A 9,637-nucleotide genomic window follows, 5' to 3' on the forward strand; every position below is an offset into this window, starting at 1 on the left:
TTTGCATGTGTGCCTGTCCTTGTTATTAGAATAGTATGCATAGTGTCCTTTACAATATTAGCCTGAAAGTGGTCTGCATGTGTGCCTGCCTGTGTTATTAGAATAGTATGCAGAGTGTCCTTTACAGTATTAGCCTGAAAGTGGTCTGCATGTGTGCCTGCCCGTGTTACTAGAATAGTATGCAGTGTCCTTTACAGTATTAGCTGGAAAGTGATCTGCATGTGTGCCTACCTGTGTTTCTAGAATAGTATGTACAGTGTCCTTTACAGTATTAGGCAAAACAAGGATCAGAATGTCCCCATATAGATGCGCTAGTGCTGAGTATGAAACTTCAAAACGGAGCCAGTAGATTCAGTCCGCACTCTCAAAAGTAATCCCGGATGGATTCCTAGGTGCAGTAAAGGAAGAGAAGGAGAGGCGCCATCCATAAAACAGTATCGTAGGACGATCACAGGTAGAAACAAATTGCTCCCCCCAGTAGTAGGATATACTCACAAATGGAGCGGTACAAACACAGTGTCTGTAATCGCAGATCGGGACTATACAGGGTCGTCCGACAGACACACAGGAGCCAAACACGTCACCCGAAATCCTCCAATCGGTAAGTGAATTTCTCTGATACACCAGCAATGCAGTCTTGGATGATTCAGTATGCAAATACCAGAGACAAGAGTTAGGAACCAACTCGACAAGTGGATATTTTAGCGGATGTGATCAGGAGTCACAAAGCAAGCGAGGGTATATAAAATCAGTGTTTTATTTGTATAAAAAACAGCAACGCGTTTCTCTGCGGTAGGCCGTTTCATCAGGCTGTACATTACAATTAATTTACTCTCACTATATACCCTACGCTCACCTGTCTGTGGGCGGTCTTAGAGTAAACACCTGTCTATCTAAACAAATGTTAACTATTTCATTGACATACATATGATTCACAACGAAGCCTTAACAAATAGACATACATTATGACTCTATAGTGGGCCACTTCTAATGGAAATATTAATTAAAATAATACATATAAAATCAATGGTTATATATAAAAATAAACAATTAAATAAAATGTGTATTCATAAGATCATATATTAATTAAATGATAAAATTATAATGTATGAATCACAATATTAACTATAAAATATACATCAGTATAACATGATATCAGAGTGCCCTAACCAGTTCCTAATTGATAATATATACAACAATTGCAAAACATAATCATTCACACACAAAAACAAAATAGGGGCATTAGGCCAATTAGCCATCTATTGAGGGCAAATATGTACCAGACATCTATCATATGTGCCAAAATGGAACACATAAACAGATATCATATATGGGAAATAAAGCCCGGAGGTATCATATGTCCTCATAAAGTACTACCTATATATGGCATTGGTGGATCAAGAGGAAAATAAAAGTGTGTGTCTATAGTGAAAACTAAACAAAAATATCACGTAATTAAATGGATATACATGAGTGTTAAACACTACAGACACACCTAAGTGTGTAACAGGAATACACTGGGAGACCCACTGGACACCACTACCTAGAATAGTATGCACAGTGTCCTTTACAGTATTAGCCTGAAAGTGGTCTGCATGTGTGCCTGCCCGTGTTACTAAAATAGTATGTACAGTGTCCTTTACAGTATTAGCCTGAAAGTGGTCTGCATGTGTGCCTGCTCGTGTTACTACAATAGTATGTACAGTGTCCTTTACAGTATTAGCCTGAAAGTGATCTGCATGTGTGCCTGCCTGTGTTACTAGAATAGTATGTACAGTGTCCTTTACAGTATTAGCCTGAAAGTGGTCTGCATGTGTGCCTGCCCGTGTTACTAGAATAGTATGCAGTGTCCTTTACAGTATTAGCCTGAAAGTGGTCTGCATGTGTGCCTGCCCGTGTTACTAGAATAGCATGCACAGTGTCCTTTACAGTATTAGCCTGAAAGTGGTCTGCATGTGTGCCTGCCAGTGTTACTAGAATAGTATGTACAGTGTCCTTTACAGTATTAGCCTGAAAGTGGTCTGCGTGTGTTACTAGAATAGTATATGTCCTTTACAGTATTATCCTGAAAGTGGTTTGCATGTGTGCCTGTCGGTGTTACTAGAATAGTAAGCAGTGTCCTTTACATTATTAGCAAACACAAATGTATACAGTGGCGCTTACCAGCCTCTGGGGACCTGTGATTTAGGGCAGCGTGTCTTCGGCGGAACACCGGTGTCTCTCCTCTTCAAGCTCCTCCTTACTTCCTGGGATCCTCAAGCGCGCAGCCACCGACGTCACGGCGTCAATATAACAAGCAGAAATCCAAAACTGCCGGGCATCACAAGGAGGTAAGTAAAAAAAGAGGCTACAGGGGGAAATCCGTAAAAACGTTACCTTTATTCGTGAGACAGTTTAAAAACAAAATAGAGCTTGCAGCTCATAATGTCAGTAAAAGGTTTTCAGTGGAGACAGAAAAGAGCAGACATGTTTTGTGTGGGGCTTCCACACTTGCTTACTGACGTCACCACTGAACTCTCTATTTAAAGAGCCAAACAACACTTGATTAAATAATTAATTAATTACACACAACTAATAAAAACATTTGCTCAAAAGTTAACCCTTACCTAACCTAAGTCTTACATACTCTGGTGTATACCCTGGTGTCTGGACTAACTCTACCCTATCATAGCTTATGTGAATAAATACATTATTGTAACAGACAATTTGACTTAATAAAATATATAGGTATATGAGGAAAAGTACATTTGTGTTTCCATAGCCATACAATAATTTGTCTGTAAATACACAATCCACTAATCCTACAAAATTATCCCTATTGCATATTTAAAAGGTCACCCATTAATCCATCAGTTTTTGGCATGAAAGAACTTATTCAATTTAATTTAATGTAATAAGGGGTCCTATCAAATAGCAAATGGACATATGCAGGGGATCAACTCTGTTTAGGGACAGATTACAAGACTAAATAAACAAATTAACATCACTTTCCATGTTTATCCCCTGGGGATGTCTAGTATTCAGATAAAAACAGAATTTATGCTTACCTGATAAATTACTTTCTCTTACGGTGTATCCAGTCCACTGATTTATCTTTACTTGTGGGATATTCTCAATCCCTACAGGAAGTGGCAAAGAGAGCACACAGCAGGGCTGTCCATATAGCTCCCCTCAGGCTCCGCCCCCTCAGTCATTCGACCGACGGTTAGGAGAAAAAGGAGAAACTATAGGGTGCAGTGGTGACTGTAGTTTTACAAAAATAAATTTGAACCTGACTTAATTGCCAGGGCGGGCCGTGGACTGGATACACCGTAAGAGAAAGTAATTTATCAGGTAAGCATAAATTCTGTTTTCTCTTACATGGTGTATCCAGTCCACGGATTCATCCTTACTTGTGGGATACCAATACCAAAGCTTTAGGACACGGATGAAGGGAGGGAACAAGTCAGGTAACCTAAACGGAAGGCACCACTGCTTGCAAAACCTTTCTCCCAAAAATAGCCTCCAAAGAAGCAAAAGTATCGAATTTGTAAAATTTGTCAAATGTATGCAGTGAAGACCAAGTCGCTGCCTTACAAATCTGTTCAACAGAAGCCTCATTCTTGAAAGCCCATGTGGAAGCCACAGCTCTAGTGGAATGAGCTCTAACTCATTCAGGAGGCTGCTGTCCAGCAGTCTCATAAGCCAATCGGATGATGCTTTTCAGCCAGAAGGAAAGAGAGGTAGCAGTCGCTTTCTGACCTCTCCTCTTACCAGAATAGACAACAAACAAGGATGATGTTTGTCTGAAATCTTTAGTTGCCTTTAAATAGAATTTTAAAGCACGAACCACATCAAGATTATGTAACAGTCGTTCCTTCTTAGAAACTGGATTAGGACACAGAGAAGGAACAATGATTTCCTGGTTAATATTCTTATTAGAAACCACTTTTGGAATCCCACTCCCCCGGATGGAAAGTCTGACGACTCAGAAAATCCGCCTCCGCCAACCTTATCTGCATGGAACACCAGATAGGGTGAATTACACTGCAAAGCAGACAATTCTGAAACTCTTCGAGCAGAAGAAATAGCTACCAAAAACAAAACTTTCCAAGATAATAACTTAATATCTATGGAATGCAAAGGTTCAAACGGAACCCCTTGAAGAACTGAAAGAACTAAATTTAGACTCCATGGAGGAGCCACAGGTCTGTAGACAGGCTTGATTCTAACTAGGGCCTGTGCAAACGCCTGAACGTCTGGTACAGCTGCCAGACGCTTGTGTAACAGGATAGACAGAGCAGATATCTGTCCCTTTAAGGAACTAGCTGACAAACCTTTCTCCAATCCTTGGAGAAAAGACAATATCCTTGGAATCCTAACCTTTCTCCACGAGTAACCCTTGGATTCGCACCAACAAAGATATTTCCGCCATATCTTATGGTAAATTTTCCTGGTGACAGGCTTTCTGGCCTGGATCAGAGTATCTATAACCGATTCAGAGAACCCACGCTTAGCTAGAATTAAGCGTTCAATCTCCAAGCAGTCAGTTGCAGAGAAACTAGATTTGGATGCTTGAATGGACCTTGAATTAGAAGATCCTGCCTCGATGGTAGTTTCCATGGTGGAACCGATGACATGTCCACTAGGTCTGCATACCAAGTCCTGCGTGGCCACACAGGCGTTATCAGAATTACCGAAGCCTTCTCCTGTTTGATTCTGGCAACTAGCCGAGGGAGAAGAGGAAACGGTGGAAAGACATAAGCTAGACTGAATGACCAAGGCGCTACTAAAGCATCTATCAATGCCGCCTTGGGATCCCTGGACCTGGATCCGTAAAGGGGAAGTTTGGTGTTCTGACGGGACGCCATCAGATCCAATTCTGGAATGCCCCATAGCTGGGTCAGCTGAGCAAAAACCTCCGGGTGGAGTTCCCACTCCCCCGGATGGAAAGTCTGACGACTCAGAAAATCCGCCTCCCAGTTGTCTACTCCTGGGATGTGAATTGCAGATAGATGGCAGGAGTGATCCTCCGCCTATTTGATGATCTTGGTTACTTCCTTCATCGCTAGGGAACTCTTTGTTCCTCCCTGATGATTGATGTACGCTACAGTCGTGATGTTGTCCGACTGAAATCTGATGAATTTGACCTCCGCTAGTTGAGGCCATGCCTGGAGCGTATTGAATATCGCTCTCAGTTCCAAAATGTTTATCAGGAGAAGAGATTCTTCCCAAGACCATAGACCCTGAGCTTTCAGGGAGTCCCAGCCTAACAGACTGGCATCGGTCGTGACAATGATCCACTCCGGTCTGCGGAAGCTCATTCCCTGAGACAGGTGATCCTGAGACAACCACCAGAGAAGAGAGTCTCTGGTTTTCTGGTCCATTTGTATTTGAGGAGACAAATCTGCATAATCCCCATTCCATTGTTTGAGCATGCACAGTTGCAGTGGTCTTAGATGAATTCGGGCAAAAGGGACAACGTCCATTGCCGCAACCATTAAACCGATTACCTCCATGCACTGAGCCACAGAAGGCCGAGGAATGGAATGAAGAACTCGGCAAGCATTCAAAAGTTTTGACTTCCTGACCTTTGTCAGAAAGATTTTCATTTCTACCGACAAAAATCTGTAGGAGCAGAGAGGCGCCTTATGGGATACAGCATACAGCACACAAGAGGTCAGGGTACTCACAAAAATGATGGCATAAACGTATGCCGGACTAGACAGGACGGAACCTTAGTCGTCCGCCAGACGGTCCAATGGGAGAATAGCTCCGGCACTCCAAGGTCCAATCCGCAGCAGCGGGAAGTCACAGCGTCAGAGGCCCACAGCGTCTGTGATAGGACTAGTGGCTAAGAGCCCTTAGTGTGAACGGCAGGATACCGGACCAACCAAATGACGATAAGGAGAGAGCGGGGGTATCGTAAAAGCAGTTTTATTTAAAATTCGTTAAAAACTGTTTAAAACACTGGTATATAGTAAATAGACACAGCAACGCGTTTCTCGACCTTCCGGTCGTTTCATCAGGCTGATATTAAATTTGAAAACCCCGCTCTATTTAACATGATAATCGTCCAATCACAGACCGGTCTGTTGTCCACACCCATCATGGGGCCAATCATGAATTGTGATTGGCTTCTATAATGACAGTTGCACCTGCTCTATAGTAAGAGATGAGGAATGTGGAAGGACACTGCCAACTGTGATATGTATACATGGTAATCTAAAATTACATACAAGACAACTGAAAATAAGCATAATATCAAAGTCCCATACAGTTCATATATAGTTCATATAATAACATCAAGTAGTGCCTAAATTGATAGTTAATACTGACATCATATTTAAAGTTTTGACTAGAGCCATATGATTCAGACGCAAGCAGGGCTGTGTCTGCACTTCTCATGTACGCAGAACGGAAGTCTACAGTAACAAGAGAGTAAACCATTCTACTGACTATATGTAAGGATATAATATAATTCATAAGACGTGCAGAGACAGTGCTGCTGAACAAGCTGTAAGCTTATAATAATCACAGTAATTCCTCAGCCGTGCGGCGTAAGTAAAGATAATCATAATAATAATATAAATTAATATCCATGAACATATTGATGGTGTGATTGCCTACACATATTTTGAAGGGACCATGTGTTCTGACAGATAGATATCAGTGTGTATTTCTATGTGGATCATCTTATGTCTAAATCAGGAATCAGAAGACTAGCAGAAATTTCTTTCATAATAGTTAAAGAATTGTTATCTAGTTGGTCAGAGACTATAAACGTATACTCCAAAGGGACAAAAAAACAATAGTAAATGAGTAGCAACCTACAACAAGCTCAGGCAGAGGGACTAGAGGATCAGACCTCTAAGAGAAGGCCGCCAGTTCAACACATAAATTGAGACCGTCTGGATGCATGCTTTTCAGCAGATGGATCCAATTGGTCTCCCTCTGTCTGAGCCTGAAAAAACGATTGTAAAGATGGGATTTGGGAATGAATTCTATGGGATTCACAGAATAACAGTTCAGATCTCCCCTATGTGCATCATTACAATGTCTAGATACACTATCTTCATCTGGAGGGGTGAACCCTCCACCGCTGAATCTTTTGTTGAACATTTAAACACTAATAATAGAGGTTTGGTGTTCACTAGCTCCATCGAGAGACAATCAATAGTGTACCTAGACCTAAATCTCTGCTTTACTGAGGGTAAAGTGACTAGCACCACCTTCTTTAAAGCAGTTGATTGTAACAGCTATCTTGATTTTAAAAGTTGTCATTATCACCCTTGGAAATTGAACGTTCCTTATGGCCAGTTTAAAAGGGTACGCCGAAACTGTAGTTCTATGGCCGACTACGAATCCCAGAGTCTTATTCTAAAGGAACGCTTTAGGGAGAAACATTACCCTGACTCTATTATAGAAAATGGCTTTTTGAGAGCCAAAAATGATAATAGGGACAAATACTTCACTGGTCCTAATGCACGATTGGAACCCACGAATAACAGCACCTTTTCTAAAGATCCGTTGTTCATCACTCAATTCAACTATAATCATAATTTAATTAGAGAGATTGTTACACGACATTGGCAAATTTTGCTTAAAGACCCTATTCTGAAAAAAACTTTGGATGACAAACCTAGAATAGTTTATAGAAGGGCGCCGACTCTTAAAACAATGTTGGCTCCGAGCAAGATTGTCAAACATAGACAACCATATTCTGGTGCTAACAGCAATAATTTGCAGCATGGGTCATTCAAATGTAGACGAGCCCGTTGCAAGATGTGCACTTTCATTTGTGATCAGCAGAAAACCTTTAGGTCTAGTATCACTCACAAATCTTATACCATTATTGGTCATGCATCTTGTGCTTCCACCTATGTAGTTTACCTACTCACCTGTGTCTGTGGGGCTCAATACGTAGGGCGTACCTGTAGACACCTTAGTACCAGATGGTCTGAACACTATCGGAATATGAAGAAGAATTACAGACTCCATAGTGTATCTAGACATTGTAATGATGTACATAGGGGAGATCTGAACTGTTATTCCGTGAATCCCATAGAATTCATTCCCAAATCCCATCTTTACAATCGTTTTTTCAGGCTCAGACAGAGGGAGACCTATTGGATCCATCTGCTGAAAAGCATGCATCCAGACGGTCTCAATTTATGTGTTGATCTGGCGGCCTTCTCTTAGAGGTCTGATCCTCTAGTCCCTCTGCCTGAGCTTGTTGTAGGTTACTACTCATTTACTATTGTTTTTTTGTCCCTTTGGAGTATACGTTTATAGTCTCTGACCAACTAGATAACAATTCTTTAACTATTATGAAAGAAATTTCTGCTAGTCTTCTGATTCCTGATTTAGACATAAGATGATCCACATAGAAATACACACTGATATCTATCTGTCAGAACACATGGTCCCTTCAAAATATGTGTAGGCAATCACACCATCAATATGTTCATGGATATTAATTTATATTATTATTATGATTATCTTTACTTACGCCACACGGCTGAGGAATTACTGTGATTATTATAAGCTTACAGCTTGTTCAGCAGCACTGTCTCTGCACGTCTTATGAATTATATTATATCCTTACATATAGTCAGTAGAATGGTTTACTCTCTTGTTACTGTAGACTTCCGTTCTGCGTACATGAGAAGTGCAGACACAGCCCTGCTTGCGTCTGAATCATATGGCTCTAGTCAAAACTTTAAATATGATGTCAGTATTAACTATCAATTTAGGCACTACTTGATGTTATTATATGAACTATATATGAACTGTATGGGACTTTGATATTATGCTTATTTTCAGTTGTCTTGTATGTAATTTTAGATTACCATGTATACATATCACAGTCGGCAGTGTCCTTCCACATTCCTCATCTCTTACTATAGAGCAGGTGCAACTGTCATTATAGAAGCCAATCACAATTCATGATTGGCCCCATGATGGGTGTGGACAACAGACCGGTCTGTGATTGGACGATTATCATGTTAAATAGAGCAGGGTTTTCAAATTTAATATCATCCTGATGAAACGACCGGAAGGTCGAGAAACGCGTTGCTGTGTCTATTTACTATATACCAGTGTTTTAAACAGTTTTTAACGAATTTTAAATAAAACTGCTTTTACGATACCCCCGCTCTCTCCTTATCGTCATTTGGTTGGTCCGGTATCCTGCCGTTCACACTAAGGGCTCTTAGCCACTAGTCCTATCACAGACGCTGTGGGCCTCTGACGCTGTGACTTCCCGCTGCTGCGGATTGGACCTTGGAGTGCTGGAGCTATTCTCCCATTGGACCGTCTGGCGGACGACTAAGGTTCCGTCCTGTCTAGTCCGGCATACGTTTATGCCATCATTTTTGTGAGTACCCTGACCTCTTGTGTGCTGTATGCTGTATCCTGTACCTACTGTGATACCACGATACTGTCCCATAAGGCGCCTCTCTGTTCTCTGCTCCTACAGATTTTTGTCCTCACCTCTTTCCAAGAGTGCTGCCGTTAACTCTGATTGCTGGTTGCTCCCGGTACTTTGCCCTCCTTGAGACCGGTTCGTGAATTGAGTTCTGGCCATCTTTTGTGCGTACCTCCATAGGACATTTCCTTTTACTTCATTTCTACCGAGTCTATTAGTGTTCCCAGG

The sequence above is a fragment of the Bombina bombina genome, chromosome 9, assembly GCF_027579735.1.
Source record: "Bombina bombina isolate aBomBom1 chromosome 9, aBomBom1.pri, whole genome shotgun sequence".
Classification (NCBI taxonomy): Eukaryota; Metazoa; Chordata; class Amphibia; order Anura; family Bombinatoridae; genus Bombina; species Bombina bombina.